Source organism: Rattus norvegicus, chromosome 17 (assembly GCF_036323735.1).
Source record: "Rattus norvegicus strain BN/NHsdMcwi chromosome 17, GRCr8, whole genome shotgun sequence".
In the NCBI taxonomy this organism is placed as follows: Eukaryota; Metazoa; Chordata; class Mammalia; order Rodentia; family Muridae; genus Rattus; species Rattus norvegicus.
The window spans coordinates 14,994,510-15,010,557 of record NC_086035.1 but is presented as its reverse complement, the minus strand read 5'-3'; the positions used below and the strand labels follow the sequence as shown (position 1 = coordinate 15,010,557).

At 46.3% G+C, this 16,048-nt stretch overlaps 1 protein-coding gene and 1 long non-coding RNA gene across 18 annotated transcripts in view; one reads left to right on the top strand and one right to left on the bottom strand.

Annotated features, from left to right (window-relative positions):
- The window catches only part of LOC120097917 (uncharacterized), a 41,127-nt gene extending 31,003 nt beyond the window's left edge, over positions 1-10,124 (bottom strand). Inside the window, exon 1 of one of the 2 annotated variants that reach the window (XR_010059104.1) lies at positions 9,871-10,124. This is a non-coding gene — a long non-coding RNA (uncharacterized LOC120097917). The remainder of the gene's footprint in view (positions 1-9,870) is intronic. The other variant, XR_005495812.2, reaches the window with a different exon arrangement.
- A 1,073-nt stretch (positions 10,125-11,197) lies between these two features.
- LOC120097802 (igE-binding protein-like) overlaps positions 11,198-16,048 on the top strand; it is an 84,215-nt gene continuing 79,364 nt past the window's right edge. For 3 of the 16 annotated variants that reach the window (XM_039096328.2, XM_063276935.1, XM_063276934.1), the window contains exons 1-3: positions 11,228-12,285; positions 12,708-12,840; positions 14,456-14,728. The gene's annotated coding sequence lies outside the window, so the exon portion shown is untranslated. The other 13 variants (XR_010059097.1, XR_010059096.1, XM_063276939.1 and 10 more) reach the window with 10 other exon arrangements.

The following is a 16,048-nucleotide window of genomic DNA, read 5'->3' as shown; positions in this document are numbered from 1 at the left end:
CTGTAAGTGATAAAATGCCTGAATGAAGAAAACCGGAAGTCCCCGGGACTGGACTGCCTTGCTGTTGTTACTCAACCCTTATTTTTCAGCCACATTCATATCCAAGAAAGAAATGTTTGTTGAGACAGGCAGTTTCTCAAAATATCCCACATTGCCTAAGCAAGACAATTCCCCAAAAGGGAGACTGTGAAGACTGTCTTTCTTAAGACCCTACTAGCCAATATGTGCCCCCTACCCTTGGATCAACTTCCTTATTCCCAAGTTCCCTTCTCTGCTCAGCTCCCTCCTCTTTGCAGACTCTCCATAGCTGCAGGAGAGTCTCCCCTTGCTGTGTGCCCTAATAACAGTTCCATCTCTTGAGGTCAGACTCTTGGCACATTCCCAACTCCTGTTTCTAAACCCTGAATTCTAAACCTAACATCTTGGTGCCAAAACCTGGGAGAGCTTCTGGGGCTGCTGTTCCCTGGCTCCAAACCTTAATTTCCTTACTGCCCTTATTGATTCCTGGGACCCATTCTTTCAGGAACATCTCAATATAAAGGCTAAGCAGTCACCAGTCTACTTGACATTTCTTTGTGGCCACTTTCGCTATGAGAAGTGCAAGTGCCCTAGAGGACATCTCTGACTCTTTGTGCTTTACTGGAGTTCTGTGTGAACCCAGCAAATATTCCTGGGAGATAGCTAGATTGTGTAGGCATACTGTTGTTGTGGAATATGTAAAGATTATCCTTGTATTATTCAAACACTGATTTCTCTGTCCCCATAACTGGTTGCAATCCCCATATGGCATTGTAATGCTTATTCTAAGACTCTCCCATCTCAAAGTTGTGTAACCATTCTGACTTGTCAATAAAAACTGATCAGCCAATGGTTGAGCAGAAGAGAGAATAGGGCTGGACTTCATATCCCAGCCAGAGGAGGGAGGGAGAGAGAGGAAGAAGGAATTTGCCATAGAGGGACACCATGGAGACATATTGGGAGCAGAAAGAGGGAGGGAGAGAGGGAAGGAAGGAGGGAAGGAGGGAGGGAGGGACGGCGGGAGGGGGGAGAGAGAGAGAGAGAGGGAGAGAGAGAGAGAGAGAGAGAGAGAGAAAGAGAAACACTAAAATGCAAGTATATTGGGGATTTCTGCTGGGAGGTAGCCATATTAGTTTAGAGGATTAGAATAGATTAATAACTGCTCAGCTATTTCCATAAAGCTTGAAAGAAATCTTATAGTCTGACTCATTTATTTTGGGAGCTAGCCAGGATAGAGAAAACAACTCATCACTTTTAAAACTTCTCTAACAAGACTACTTTCTTACTTTTCTCTCACTGTCTTTACCCCTGCTTCTCTCCCTCTCCCTCCCCATCACACTGGTCTGTACTGTAGATTAAAGAGGCATTTTTTATTTGACCAGACCACATATCCAACACAGTCAGAAAGTTGGACAAGGTAACGCATGAGACCTAAGTCAGAGGTACCCTGTTAAATCTCCAGGACTCCAGGAGCCTCCTCCATCTCATCTTGAGACTCATTCGTTGGGACTTGTGGGAATTTTCCACAGGTCCCACAATCCCTTGTGTCCTGTGAAGTGCCTTTCCGGAAGCACCCTCTTTTACTTTCCAGACGTGTTTGATCAATCCCTAAACTCAAGGGATGTTTCCGAGGCAGGATTTGACTACCCTCCCCCCTTTTTAACCTCAGTCCCAACATCTGCTATGGATTCCAAATTCTCTTTACCCAAAGTTACTCCAATTAGAAGAATTGAGACCAGTAACTCTTCTTTGCTTCTCAACATTGGTTTGGTCTCAGTATACAATGGACAACAGTCATTGGTCTAGAACTTTCGATTTTAATATCTTAACTGACTTAGTTTCATAAGACAGAATGGAATATGATCTGAGGTCCCGCGTATAATGCCTTCTCCTACACCTACCTCCATGTCACTTTTTCTGTCCTCACTCCTGTCTGTCTTTCTAAACCCAATTCCCTCAACACTCTTGGATGCTAATCTTTGTTCCACACATGATTATTGGGCTGCCCAATCTAACAATGTTTACTAAGGATCTCCCTTAAGTTTCTCTTTAACAAAGAATGATAAAAATAAAATTGCAACAAATAATAATGCTCAAAATCTTAGTTTATTAAGATATTCCTTATATATGACTAAATATATAAATAAGCTGTCTGTTCATATATGACTAATTTGTTTCTTTACATCTTGTATTAAGTACCAAATTGACTTTAAATTTATTTGTTAACGCTCTATCATGTAGCGTGGTATTAAGAAAAATTTATAAGGATGAAAAATAGAAATTGTTTAAATATAGAAAGATTTATGTATAAAGATTAATCTTCTGCAAGTTATAAAGGTCTAAATTGTTTTCACAAAAAAGGAAAAGCAATCTCTGTGGCTGCTTGCTTATCACCCACAATTCCCTCTTCTTTCTCTCTCCTCCAGCCGAGCAAGATGCCCAAAGGAAAGAAGGCCAAGGGGAAGAAGGTGGCCCTGGCCCCCGCTGTGGTCAAGAAACAGGAGGCCAAAAAGGTTGTTCAATCCTTTGAGAAAAGGCCTAAGAACTTCGACACTGGGCAGGACATCCAGCCCAAAAGAGATCTCACACGCTTCGTCAAATGGCCCCGCTACATCAGGCTGCAGCGGCAAAGAGCCATCCTCTATAAGCGGCTCAAAGTACCTCCGGCCATCAACCAGTTCACCCAGGCCCTGGACAGGCAAACAGGGACTCAGCTGCTTAAGCTCGCCCACAAGTACAGGCCAGAGACAAAGCAGGAGAAGAAGCAGAGGTTGCTGGCCCAAGCTGAGAAGAAAACTGCTGGCAAAGGGGACGTCCCAACTGAGAGACCACCTGTCCTCTGAGCAGGGGTCAATACAGTCACCACCTTGGTGGAGAACAAGAAGGCTCAGCTGGTGGTGACTGCCCATGATGTAGACCCCATTGAGCTGGTAGTTTTCCTGCCTGCCCTGTGTTGAAAGATGGGGGTGCCCTACTGCATCATCAAGGGAAAGGCCAGGCTGGGGCGCCTGGTCCACAGGAAGACGTGCACCACTGTTGCCTTCACACAGGTTAACTCGGAAGACAAGGGTGCTCTGGCTAAGCTAGTGGAAGCTATTAGGATCAATTATAATGACAGATATGACGAGATCCGCCGCCACTGGGAAGGCAACGTCCTGGGTCCTAAGTCTGTGGCTCACATTGCCAAGCTGGAAAAGGCAAAGGCTAAAGAACTCGCCACTAAGCTGGGTTAAATGTACACTAAGTTTTCTTAAGTATAATTAACACATAAATATAATTACAAAGTTAAAAAAAGGAAAAGAAACTAGAAAGCATTTGCAAGTAATGAAGGTCTGAATATCTTAAGGTACATAAAGGGATAGTGTATATGGCATTAAAAGTTCTTAAGGTCTATGATCAGCAACTACAAAAACTGGCTAAAATATAAGTCACACTGAAGTTTATTTAAAATTACCTAACTATTAAAATATCAAATAGTAGTTAAAATTGCCACACTGGTATAACTGATCTTCTGGATGTTTAGCAACTGTACTTGAATGCTATTCTAATACAGGTAGAAAGGCCTAAAAAGAGAAAATGTTTCCCCTTTGCCCTTCAAGGTCAATGAGGTTCCAGAGGACTGTGAGTCATCTTGTTGTGGAACTGTGTGAAGTCACCTAATCTCCCATTCAGGAAGGTCATGAGACCCTGAGCACTCAGTGAATTCTAACCAGAGTCAGCAGGCCATAGCCAGGTTGAGCAGTTTTTGGCTTACCTTCATACATGGGCAACTGGTCAAGAAAGGCTCAAGGAGAATTACTCTAGATTCACAGAACACATGAAAGTCAAGACGGATGATCAAAATGCAAATTCTTCACTCCTTCTTTAAAGGGGAACAAGAATACCCTTGGCAGGGAATAGAGAGGCAAAGATTAAAACAGAGGCAGAAGGAACACCCATTCAGAGCCTGCCCCACATGTGGCCCATGCATATACAGCCATCCAATTAGACAAGATAGATGAAGCAAAGAAGTGCAGGCTGACAGGAACCAGATGTAGATGTCTCCTGAGAGACACAGCCAGAATACAGCAAATACAGAGGCGAATGCCAGCAGCAAACCACTGAACTGAGAATAGGTCCCCCGTTGAAGGAATCAGAGAAAGAACTGGAAGAGCTTGAAGGGACTCGAGACCCCTTATGAACAACAATGCCAAGCAACCAGAGCTTCCAGGGACTAAGCCACTACTCAAAGACTATACATGGACTGACCCTGGACTCTGACCTCATAGGTAGCAATGAATATCCTAGTAAGAGCACCAGTGGAAGGGGAAGCCCTGGGTCCTGCTAAGACTGAACCCCCAGTGAATGTGATTGTTGGGGGGAGGGTGGTAATGGGGGGGGATGAGGAGGGGAACGCCCATACAGAAGGGGAGGGGGAAGGGTTAGGGGGATGTTGGCCCGGAAACCGGCAAAGGGAATAACAATTGAAATGTAAATAAGAAATACTCAAGTTAATAAAGAAAAAAAGAAACAAAATAAAAATAAAAATAAAATTAAAAAAAAAAGAAAGGCTCAAGTAGTCAGAGGACCCTCAAACACCCAGTGCTCCAGGGATGGCATCATCAATTAGGCTCAATAGGACAAAAACAGGACTTGCTGTCCTAAGACATTATACTAAGCCATATAAAATGTAGATAATTATTTCCTATTAATGATTCTCTATCTCTGTCTCTCTGTCTCTGTCTCTTTGTCTGTCTCTCTTTCTCTATCTCTCTCTCTCTCTCTCACACACACACATACACACACACACACACACAGAGAGAGAGAGAGAGAGAGAGAGAGAGAGAGAGAGAGAGAGAGAGAGAGAGGAGATATAAGACCTTGGATTCCATCAGCAACTATGCACAGTATCTATCCACAGTTCAAAACTAAAACCAAAACCAAAACCAAAACCAAAACCAAAACCAAACTACCACCACCACCACCACCACCACCATCACCATCACCACCACCACCACCACCACCACCACCACCACCACCACCACCACCACCACCACCACCAAAGCAGGCCTAGCTTCTTAAATGCTGAGGCCAAACCTGAAAGGTGTATTTTCCATCTACAACTACAAAACACCAGCTCTTTCTCACAGCTGTAATAGCTCCTCTGCCTCTTAACTACTCTGATTCCCTGATTAAAGAACACAGCTAGATACTCTGTCATCAGACTCTAGGTTTGGAAAATTAGTAGGCATACTCAAGCAGTATTCTTAGAACATCACTACACAATCCTGTAAACATGTCGTGATCAGATTCTATTCCTCTTTAAGCTGTTGATTAGGTGCAATGCCCTTTACATTGAATTTTTAAATTGAATATGTTCCGGTGATTCTAGGTCATTTACACTTTAATGTACATTTTAGGAGTAGCTTGCCAAAGTCACACCCCTCCCCCCAGCACATCTGCAGTGATTTTGAGGGGATCCAGCACGGGGCTAGGTGACTTGGGGGAGGATCGCAGTCTTCATAATTCCCAGCATCCACTTGGCTCCAGCTTTTCCTTCCTCTTTGTAATGCCTCATTTCCCAATATTTAATCCTTTTGTGAACAAAACTGTATAATTAGTTTCCTTTTCATATTTTTGTTGGTTTACAGAAATACAATATGCTAGAAGTACTATTTGCTATGCGCTTACATTATTGGGTGTTCTGTTCTGTTTGGCAGGCTCACTGTTCCCTACAGAGTCACATCCTCAGGACTGTCGGCTCTATGTGCATTCCAGCTTGGTGACTAATTCTTCATTCCTCCACCCCCCTCTCTCTCTTATGCTCTTCTTCCTCCTTCTAGTCCTTTTCCTCCTCTTCCTCTGTTCATTCCCTTCTCATTTAGAGACCACATATTTATGAAATGTACTCTGTACATGTGTGTGTGTGTGTGTGTGTGTGTGTGTGTGTGTGTGTGTGTGTGAAGGTTTGTCTGCATGTGTGTACATATGGAAGTAAGAGGTCAAACTTGGGTATCATTCAGTTACCAGCCATCTTTATTTTCTAATTAAAATTCTCTTTCATGTTTGCGTATACACATGTGTGTGTTACTGTGCCTATGAAGATCAGAAGACAACTTGTGAGGGCCATTTCTGTCATTCCAGGATGTTAGTACTGGAGATTGAATTCAGATCATCAGACTGGGTGGCAAGTAACTTTGCATACAGAAACAGCTTACTGGCCCCACCTTAAAAATTGTTTTTGAGACAAGGCCTCACTATATAGCCTCACTATATAGTCTTAGTTCTACACACTTTCCATGTAGAACAGGATTGCCTAAAGAGAACTCCCTTCCTGCCTTTGCCTTCTGAGTGCTGGGATTACAGGCGTGTGATAGCCTGCCTGGTCTGTACTGTATAAAATCAATGGTAAATTCCTCAAAACTTGGAAGAACTGTACCAATTTCCTTTTTTTTTTTCATTTTGCAGTGTCAGGAGTTGAACCTAGGATAGCCTCCTGCCCTCCAATCCCTCCAATCACAGAAGCGGATGGTATCCTTCCTAACCCATTCTTTGAAAGCAGCATTACAGAAATGCCCAAGTGAGGCAAAGAATAGAAACATCAAACCTATATCTGTCATGAACACAACTCAATGAGGTATTAGAGCATTGTCCAAGTGTGTTTGGGGCAAGCCTATAATGCCAGGACTCCCAAGGTAGAGGCAGGACGATCAAGAGTTCAATATTAGCCTGATCTCTATAGTGAGGTTCAGCTCAGTAAGACAATGACTCTTCAAAATAAGAATTTAAAAAGCAACCAGTAAAGTTCAACAATTCCACATATAAAAAGATATTATATACCTGTTAGTGTAGGTTTGTGGGGCAGTTTGCGAATAGCCAGGTTTCCCTGGCCCTCTCCTGCCTTTGCCAGGGCTCCAGCCTCCCAGGAACCCCTGTAGGACCTCAGTGTCATGGGAAGAAGATGTGGAAGCAAGGAGGAGAAGGGGAAGAGGCTACTGTCCTATTGGACCCTTGATGACACTGCATATCTTAAGGCAGAGAAGTGGATGGACCTACCTATACAATAACACAAGAACTATTCAGATAAACTGACAAAATAAATGTAGTATACTTATTTTAATTGAAAACCAGGAGTCCACAGTTGGAAATAACTACTATACAATTCTGTGTTCTCTACATATACTAAGCAACATAAATACATATTTTCCACTAACTACCAGCATTTTAATAATATGCACGTTTCCCCACTAACTCCTGGTATTTTGATAATTCCCACATTTGATATGTTTCACCTATACTATGGGTCTGTCTAGAGCAGTGATTCTTAACCTTCAAATGCTGTGACCCTTTAATAGATTTCCTTATGTTGTGCTGACCACCAACCATAAAATTATTTTCATTGCTGCTTCATAACTGTAATTTTGATACTGAGTGGTGTGTTGGCTCCAAAGAAAATATTTATTTGTCTTGGTTGCAACTCACAGGTTGAGAACCACTGATCTAGCAAGAAACTTCATTAGTTTTTAGTGGGTCTAGCTCTGGCCTTACTCCTCAGTCTGGAGGAGCCTTGTGGGACCACAAGAATATCCTACCCACCTTCATGGAAACTTTTGGAAGCCCCCAAACTAACCAGAAGATCTAATACCAATACTGTTCAAACTGTTACACAAAATAGGAAAAGAAGGAACATTACCCAATTCCTTCTATGAAGGGGGAACAAAAATACTCATAGGAGGAGATATGGAGACAAAGTTTGGAGCAGAGACCGGAAGAGTGGCCATTCAGAGACTGTCCCACATGGGGATTCAGCCCATATACATACAGACTCCAAACCCAGACAATATTGCTGATGCCAAGAAATGCATGCTGAAAGGAGCCTGATATAGCCGTCTCCTGAGAGGCTCTGCCAGAGCCTGACAAATACAGAGGTGGATGCTCGCAGCCAACCTTTCAACTAAGATAGGGACCCCACTGGAGGAGTTAGAGAAAGGATTGAGGGCACTGAAGGAGTTTGCAACCCCACAAGAACAACAATACCAACCAAACAGAGCTCCCAGGGACTAAACCACCATTCAAAGAGTACACACGGACAGACCCATGGCTCCATACCTTTGGATGCATTGAGTCAGGAGAAAATTTCCTGAACATCAATGGCTCAGGCATTAAGGTCAGGAATTAATAAACGGGACCTCATGAAACCTAAAAGCTTCTGTAAGGTAAAGGACACACCGGCAGCCTACAGATTGGGAAAGGATCTTTACCCACCTTATATCTGACAGAAGGCTAATATCCAAAATATACAAAGATCTCAAGACTTGTAAAACCACTCTGGACATCAATCTGGCTGTTTCTCAGAAAACTGGGAAGTTCTACCTGAAAACCCAGTTATAACATTCCTGGGCATACACCCAAAAAATGTTCCACCATACTCCAAGGACAGGTGCTCCACTGTGTTCATAGCAGCTTTATTCCTAATAGCCAGAAGTTGGAAGCAACCCAGATGTCCCTCAACCAAAGAATGGATACAGAAAATGTGGTTCATTTACACAATGGAGTACCACTCAGCTATTAAAGACAAAGACTTTGTGAATATTGCAGGCAAATGCACGGAACTAGAAAATATCATCCTGAGTGAGGTAAAAGGACATACATGGTATGTACTCACTGTACATAGGTATATACCTAGGATATACCCTACGGACTCAGAAAAGTTAAACAAGGAAAGCCCAAATGAGGATGCTTCAATCCCATTTAGAAGGGAGATCAAAATAGTCATGGGAGGCAGTGGGAGGAAGGGACCTGGGTGGGAGAAGGGAGGGGAGAAAAATAAGGCAGGGGGCAGGATCAGGCGTGGGGAAGAGACAGGAGGGAGAGAGGCCCAGAGGGCGAGGAAAATGAATGGGAATATGCAGCTGCTGGGTGTCGGGGTCGGTGGGAGGAGTCTCTAGGAAGTTCCAGAGACCTGGGATAAGGGAGGCTCCCAGGAGTCAATGCAGGTGACCTTAGCCAAAACCCCTGACAGTGGAATATGGAAAATCTGAAGAGAACACCTACAGTAGCCAGATAGGAACCCCAGGGGAGGGATAGGGACATCAACCCACCTACAAAACGTTTTGACCCCAAATTGATCCTCTTTAAAAGAAATGCAGGGACAAAGACGGAGCAGAGACTGAAGGAGTGGCTGAAACGTGACCTGCCCATTTTGGGACCCATCTCTCGGGGAGGCACCAATCCCTCATATTCTATTAGTGATGCTGTCTTGTGCTTACAGACAGGAGCCTAGCATACAGCAGCCTCTGAGAGGCTCTATCCAGCAACTGACTGAGACAGATGCAGATAAACACAGACAAACACTGGATGGAGGTCAGGGGCCCCTGTGGAAGAGTTAGGAAGGATCGAAGGACCTCAATGAGATGACGACCCCACAGGACAACCGACAGTGTCTACCAACTTGGATCCCTGGGAGCTCCCAGAGACTGAGCCACCAACCAAAGAGTGTACATGGGCTGGTCCGAGGCCCTCCTCAGCTCATATGTAACAGAGGGCCGCCTTGTCTGGTCTCAGTGAGAGAGGATGGACCTAATCCTGTATAGACTACAGGGGAGGGGACATACGGGGGTGCTTCACTCTCAGAGGCTAAAGGGAGGGGGAAGGAGGAGGAACTCTGCGATGGGGAACCGGCAGCATTTGGGATGTAAATAATTAATTTTAAAAAAGTCTTTAGTGTAGCTGGGCGGATCTCTCTAGTTCAAGACTAGCCTGGTCTATAGGCTGTTCCAAGAGAGCCAGGGCACTACAGAGAAAACCTGTTTTGGGGGTTGTATAAACACAATGACAAGTAATCCGCAGTTTTAAAAAGTCAAATCACTCTACCTCCATCCTCTTCTTTCTCCGTCAATCTGGCTTGGTGCAGCCTCCCTGACTGGCCTTGGCGGTTCAGTACCCCTCCAGGGCCACCCACGCAGGTTCTCGGGCGCTGTGGACACAGACGCGAACCTGGGGCAGCAGGGCCTGAGTGGTGGCAGCGAAGTGAGGAGCGAAAAGAAACTGCAGCTCCAACGTTTGTGACCACCAGACTCAACCAACTGCTGCACACGAGATCAACCGATGAAGATCTAGAACCCTTTCACGTGAGGCTCCAATTAACAGGCTGACCCCGCCCAGGACAGAATCACCTTCACAAAGCCCCGCCCCCTTCTCGTATCCCCGCCCCAAATGAGAAAGCTCCGCCCACTTGCCCAGTTTTTGCACTCTGGGCTCCTGTGGAGGGGTGCAGAATCACTAGCCAGGGCAGTGCCTCTGTGAAGGGTCTGCTTCCCCTGGACCATGGCTCCTGCGGGAGACATCCATAACTAAAGCTGCAATCTTGAAGGATGCAGTTCTCCAGATTCCTGGATCTCACCTGACAGGAAGTACTGCCAGCTTTTGGCTTGGTGGTCCCTGGAGCTATTCTCCTAGCCACCTACGCCACTGCTAAAACCCATTGAACATCAACATTTCAAGGCTGAGTTTACCCTGCAAATCTGCAGGCGGTTTTTATTAATCGCCAGCTGCAACCGCTTAAAACATTACAGAAAATTTTTCAAACAGCAGCTTAGCCTCACATATACATAAATAAAATTTAAAATGTGCTGCTACTATGGACCACATGGAATATGGAACAGTGGTTTACATAGCTATTCATGTATAAGTATATGTAAACATATATACACATATGTAAAATTCTGGCTAGATGGCACTGGGCAAATTCTTAACTCTGAAATCATGTTCCCAAGCAGGTAGGATCTTTTGTTTTGTTTCGTTTTGTTTTGTTCGTCTAAAGAGTAGCATAATAAATTCCCATTTGAGAAGAATGCCAAAAAAAAAAAAAAAAAGGAGACTTCCACAATCTATGAGTTAAACACACCACTCATTTGTCATTTGTGTTAAACTGATTTGGTGACTTTTTTCTCTGAGTACATAACACAGCCATACAAAGCACACATTTTTCAGAAATCCTATAACTAGAATACCACAGTATAGATCTCTTTGGGGACACATGCATAGACACATACACGTGTGTGTGTGTGTGTGTGTGTGTGTGTGTGTGTGTGTGTGTATTGAACATGATTGATAGAAGTGTTCTCAAATTTTACCACTTGGACTATATCAGCCCTCTGGCCTCTGGCCTCCCAAATCCCCAATGGCAGGAGGATACGCTCATCTTGAGTCGAGATCTGCCTTCAAGATTCTCTTGATGTTCTCTTAGATGTAGTGGCTCATGCCTGTGTTTTCAAGCACTAGGGAAAGTAAGTCAGGATTGCAGCAAGCTTCAGTCTGGCTTGGGATAGTAGCAAGTCCATGTCTCAAAACAACATCAAACAACTCTTTTTTATTCTCCTCTTTTAAACTTGGATTTTAAGGAGAGTCGGGGTAGTGTTAATCCCATAGGTGGGTAGAGAAAGACCACTGATTCCCATGGTCAAATTAACCTAAGCAGGCAATTGGTTGGTCTGCGGATCACTAAGATACCTGTTGCCAGGTGGTCTGCAGGAATGGGCACCTCTTGGTCACCCTGCAGCCCAGAGTCCATCTGCGGACTGTGAGCAGTGAGGCTCACAAGCTGTTGAGCTGCCTCTGAGGTCTGTCAAGCTATGCAGCTTTGCTCCATGTGCCTCATAGAGGGTTCTGAGGAAGAATGAATGTTGGCATTGTTGTCTGTCTTTTATCTCTTTTAGTGCTCTCCTTAATTTTTGATCAGAGTTGCTCTTCTTTCCCACCAAATCGTGCCTTGGTGGTCAGAATGCCAAAGAAGGTAGCCCTAAGAGTGTTGGGCTAATCTGGCACTGTGAACTGTGAACACTGTAAGGAATCCACAAGATTCATTTCAATCCTGGCAGGCTGTGGCAGGGCCCATCCATGCCCATACTTCCATTCTCTCTTATGGAAGAACAAAAAAGGGGGTGGGGGGCTGTTGAACTCAAGCTTGGACAAAACGCATAGTATAACAGCCAACGAAGCTTGTCCAGTGTGGCCACCGTAGAGAGAGAACTGTGACCTCATTTGCTATGAGCCAATGATAGCTTAATCTTATAACTATGCAATCGAGTCTCAGCCAACCACAGCAATGAAATTCCAGCCAATCACAGAAATGAAGCCAATCACTGGCTGCCAGTGGATCACTTGGTGCCTGCTGGACGTGCTTCCTGCAGTCAATAAGGATGTATCTGAACGGTTTGCGGCTCTTCGGCTGTTTAACTGCCTGGCGCGCAGTGCTCCCGGAGTAGAATATGTCTGGACCTTGTTAAGGTAACTGTTGGAAGTTTTCCTGTAAGGATCCTCACCCAGGAATCAGCAGAGAAACTGTCGGTGTCCCCCATGGCCTATGGGGGAAATTCAGAGGTGCTGGGGGCTGGCTGCCGGGACTTGAGTGGAGAGGTGATGTGCCTGGCAATATTGAAGTCGCTGGGGGGCTGCTGGTCTCCTGCTGGAGGACACATTGCCAACTGTAGCTCAGCCTGAGAGCCCTGCAGCATCTGGTATGGGGGGCGAGCAAGGGAGAGCGGAAGCAGGGCTATGGAGACCAGAATGGGGGGCAGTGACTGCTAGGGGAGTGCTGGAGGAAGGCTCGGAAGGCTCAGAGAAAAGTGGAAGGGCCCCTGGGAACTTAGGCCCTGTACCGCCAGAAAAGGTGCAGGCCTCCAATTTCTCTTCCTCTTCTTCCCAAAAAGACAGGTGGAGGAAGAGCGAACTACACCAACACAGGAAATGGAGCATGGTTTGGTTCCCAGTACTCATATCAACGGGTTCACAACTGCCTGGAATTCCCATTCCAGGGATCAGAGGCCTCCACAGGTGTTGCAGGTGTGTGATGTGCAGATAGACATGTGCTCACACACATGTAAGTTAGGGGAAAAGGTGACTGGCGTCTTCGAGGTGGGAGTCTCTATGGAAGGCTTTGGAATGGCAAAACAGGTGCTTTCCTGTTTTGATGCATTCTCATGCCCACGTGGAAGCTTGGCTGGAAGCTGAGTGAGGCCTCACCACCTTCCTGGCCTGCTCAGTGACCAGGTAATTCCTGCATTTGGAACAAGCCCCATCCTTTGTGTGAGCCAGTTCTGTAGGATAGCGTACTCTGTAGGATAGTCTCCTGCTGGTCTCATTGGAAGACAAGTGCCGGAAGCCCAGAAGGACTTGGTATATGGGTCCAGGCCATGCTCTTGATAACATTAGGTACCCTCCTCTGCCCCAAGTAGAGCAGTGGTGCTATATGTATCTATAAAGGTCACCAGGGTATGTGTCACATTCAGAATTCTTAGGTCTGACTTTCCCATCAATCAGCAATTTATCCTTTCTGGAGTTAAACGGGGCTCTAAGGAAATAGTATTTCCGGATTAAAGGCTTTGTTTACTTTCAGAAGTCTGTGTTGGAGCCGAGGTCCCTCCAGGCTTGTGATTTAGACCAAGAGCAAGGGTCACTGGGATGGTGTCACAGAGAGGATGCTCAGAGCCAAAGGTCCCATCACTAGAGTTAGTGCTCTGTCCTGTGAGTGCAGAGACGTGTCCAGGACAGCCACGACTGCACACCCAGACCTGAGAAGGTGAAAAGTCAGGAGAGCCCTGGCCAGGATGGCACACCCCTCAAATGCCATCCTGCAGCCTCCATACTGCAGGCATACAGGTTCAGTGAGGCACCTCCGAGGCTGGGAGGTGGGAAGACAGTGACTACAGTCTTAGTTGGGGTTTCTGTTGTTGTGAAGAGACATCATGACCAGGCAACACTTATAAGGGACAACACCTAACTGGGGCCGGCCAGCTTACTGGTCACAGGCTTAGTTCATTATCATCATGGCAAGAAGCAAGACTGCATGCAGGCAGACACGGTGCTGGACAGGTAGCAGAGAGTTCTACATCTGCATCAGCAGGCAGCAGGAAGGGTGACTGGGTTACTAGGCCTGGTTTAAGCACATGAGACCTCAAAGCTCAACCCCAGTGACTTATTTCCTCTTAACAATTCCACACTCACTCCAACAAGGCCATCCCTCTTAATAGTGCTGCCCTCTAGGCGTTATGGGAGATATTTTAATTCAGACTGTGACTGAGAAGAACACACTATGTTGTCACCCAGGCTGAGCTGAGGGGCTGCAGGGTTAGGCTTCACCATGGAGAACAGGGTCTTCTGTCCTGGGGGTTTCATTTCTCCCCAGGAAGCCCAGGACGCAGGAGACAACCTCAGCCCCAGCATTCCTAAGCTCCCCAGCATGCCTCTGTGGACCCATCCCTTCACCAGCACACGTGTGCAGCATAGCCAGAGGGTCAGGTTGAGCAAGACCCTGAGGTGGGTGTCCCGGGAGGGATGGTGCATCTCCTCATACGTTTCTCTGGTGCTGGGATGGCGAGTCTCACAGTGCAGCTAGGGATTATGGGTGAGTGTGAGTGTCAGTGTTATTGTCACATCTCTGTGTGCCCTTTACTTCTAGAAGCTGTTTCAAGATTTCCAAATGCTGACCTGCCTTGTGCCCAGCTCAGTGCAGACAGAAACCAACGCACTGGAAGAGAAACACAACCAGGAAGCGGTCCCCGTCCTGAGAAGACACAGCTATTAGTGCACAGAGGGTGTGCTCACATAAGAAGTAAAGCTTTTCCCTTGTGGGGACGTATTTTTACTGGAAAAGCTTTGCCGACATGCGTGAGAAGCATTGGTTGATCAGACGGGGCCACCTTACTGAATGACTGCCTGATGGATGGTAAAGGTAACCAGAACCCTGTCTTCTGTGGACTGTGTGGGCAGAGGCTCCTGGGGACAGACTTTCTGGGCAGCAAGGCCTGAGTGCTGTCCCTATTGTGGCCCACTTGTTTTTCACTGATGGCTGTGGCCTCTGGGGCTGATATGATGCCCACAGCTTGTGCCTCACCACTCTGCTTTGTTCTAGGTCGTAGTGACCCCCACTGTGGCTGGGATGGCTGCCGTCAGAGGGCCAGGGGTTCCTCAACTTGGCATCTTCACTATTATGGGCCATTTTGTGTCAGAGCCCATCTTTTGCTCTGGGCTGTCTCTATGAGGTCATGAGCATCCTGTTGCCCCATGTACAGGAAGAGATGCCTTTGGACTTAGGCCCAGCTCTGGACAGTAGCTGCAGGGACTTCACACTAAAGCAGAGAGTATTCCATTCACTAGACAATGTTATCCACACACCGCAGAACATTCCTCATCCTTCTCTTAAAATGCCTTCCTGGGGGAGACTGTCACTTTGACGGGCATGGGGAGGGCTTGCTCCCAACAGCGCCCACCTAGATTCCTGCCCTGAGCATGGCTCAGCTCACTGGCTCGGAAGGCTCTCACCCCTGCAAGCCTTTCTCTTGCTGTTCCGCTCTGGGCCTCTCATGGCCGCCTCTCTCCTGGTTATAGAATTATCTGCTGGGACTCCTTCTGAAACCTTCTCTTTGGCGACCAGCTCTCTGCTGTGCCTACAGCTCATTCAGAGCACAGAAACTCACCAGAGTCTCCATGTTGCTTCTAGACTCTGAAAGATGCTCCGAGAGGTGCAGAGAGCAGGCTGGCTGAGGTGGGGAGTGTGACACAGTGTTGGGGGAGGACCAGGGGTCCATTCTTGAGATTATTGCCTTAAATGTATACCTGTCACTATTGTGCTTTCAGGCCAGGATGCCTGCTTTCTAGAATGGAGGTTTTTACTAGTCTCGAATCTGATCTTGCTAGATTCATTGATTAACTTTGGCAGGGACACCATTAGCACTCAGCAGTGATGTCATCACCACACCTCCAGTGACTCCACAGTCATGGTGGTTTGGTCACTGATGACTGGAACCCTATTCCAGTCTCCATGGTGGTCATACTTCTTCAGTGTCTTCTGAGGCCACATACCCACTCACCTGCTGTGTGTCACCCATCATCTTTGCAAGGCTCGGACTTGACTACATGCTGAGTCTCTGGGTGAACAGCCTTGCTCTGGTAGTTTTATCCAGGAGAGAGCAAGTGTGGTGTCAACGTGGAATCAACAGTCTAGGGAAGGGACGAGGCTGGAGTGACCCCCAGCGTGGGGTCCCCTGGCTCC